The sequence below is a fragment of the Octodon degus genome, unplaced genomic scaffold (assembly GCF_000260255.1).
Source record: "Octodon degus isolate 3935 unplaced genomic scaffold, OctDeg1.0 scaffold00189, whole genome shotgun sequence".
Lineage (NCBI taxonomy): Eukaryota > Metazoa > Chordata > Mammalia > Rodentia > Octodontidae > Octodon > Octodon degus.
The window spans coordinates 2,424,673-2,426,239 of NW_004524765.1; the positions used below are offsets into that span (position 1 = coordinate 2,424,673).

At 40.4% G+C, this 1,567-nt stretch overlaps 1 pseudogene; it reads left to right on the forward strand.

Moving 5' to 3' along the window:
* On the forward strand, positions 1-586 carry LOC101593276 (annotated as a pseudogene).
* Positions 587-1,567: the final 981 nt, after the last annotated feature.

Below are 1,567 nucleotides of genomic sequence, written 5' to 3' on the forward strand. Positions count from 1 at the left end.
ATGTCCCAGGTCCTGCTAGGGAAGGTTCTCCTTAGGAATGTCATCCGGCACACAGAGGTTCACAATCAGATCCAGGAAGAATCAGATACATGGAAAATAAGAGAGAAACAGATGGAGGATACTTATCAGGAAACCAAAAGGAAAATGTTGCCCGGCAGTTCAAGTCAGGTGTGGAGTGATAGATTTGATAAAGAAAGACAGAGAATATTGGAGGCCAAAGACTGAAATTTCTGGGACACTGGAAGATGGTTTTCTTAAATCTAAATCCTGGAACAAGAAGTTGTATGATTATAAAGCTAGTATGCCAGACAGATGCGGTCACAGTGGGTATAAGGAGTTATACCCTGAAGAATTCGAAACGGACAGTAGTGATCAGCAGGATATTACCAAAGGGAAGAAAACACCTCAGATAAAATCATCTGCCCATGAATCCTGCAAACATAAGTCAAAGAAGTCTCACAAAAAGAAGCAGAAGAAAAGATCACACAAAAAACAGAAGGAAAGCAAGAAGGAAGCCACAGATGTAACAGAACATTCCTCAAGTGAGTCCTCAGAAGAAATCGGCGCTTCTAGTACCACCTCTTAGACACTATGACCAACATTATAGTGCATCACATAATGGAAACCATCTACTAGCAAGTATAGAGATCTTATGTACCCTTCCTACAAAAAACATGAACACTAAAAAGTGTATTTCTGTACTGGATTGCAGGATCTTTATCATTATTACAAAGCTTTACTTTTCCATGTATTTCAGTTGGTGTGACTGGACAGCCCCATATGTATCTCCTGTAATTATCTTTGCAAAGAAGCACAAACCATGTTGGGTTTTAATCTTTTATTTCTACACATTCTTGCAGTGAGGTCCAGGCTGGCCCCAAACTTGCCACTCTCCTACCTCAGTGTCCCAAGAGATGGATTACAGTTGTGCACTACTATGACTGGCTTAAGTCTTTGAGAATTAACTTTTTTTAAAGGCACTACAACAGTCATATTTGTGGTTATCACATCTTTCCCTGTGATGACCTGCTCTGTGTCCTCCAGGGTGTACTTTTATCTTGCCTTTTTCTCTTTTACTCAGCCCAAGTTCACTCTGCCCAGCCGACTTCTCCCTTCACTTTTTCTTTCTTTCTTTCTTTCTTTCTTTCTTTCTTTCTTTCTTTCTTTCTTTCTTTCTTTCTTTCTTCCTTTCTTCCTTTCTTCCTTTCTTCCTTTCTTCCTTTCTTCCTTTCTTCCTTTCTTTCTTTCTTTCTTTCTTTCTTTCTTTTTTGCATTTCAGGGAAGGGTCTACAGGGTGTTCAGGGTCTCACTACTAGATTGGACTCGTAGTGATCTACCTGTGTAAGCCTCCCAAGAGCTGTGATTACAGACGTGTGCCACCACGCCAAGTCTCTTCACTAGTCTCACCCCTCCAGCCAGGGCAAGGCATGTGCAAGGTTTTGCAGGAAAGGAGGTGACTTGTCTTAACAATAAGGATCAAGAAGCTGGCAAGAAACATCTAAGGTGAGGCATTATAAACTGTACAGTATAATTACTCTCTTAGAATACTGAGTATATTCTAAATCTT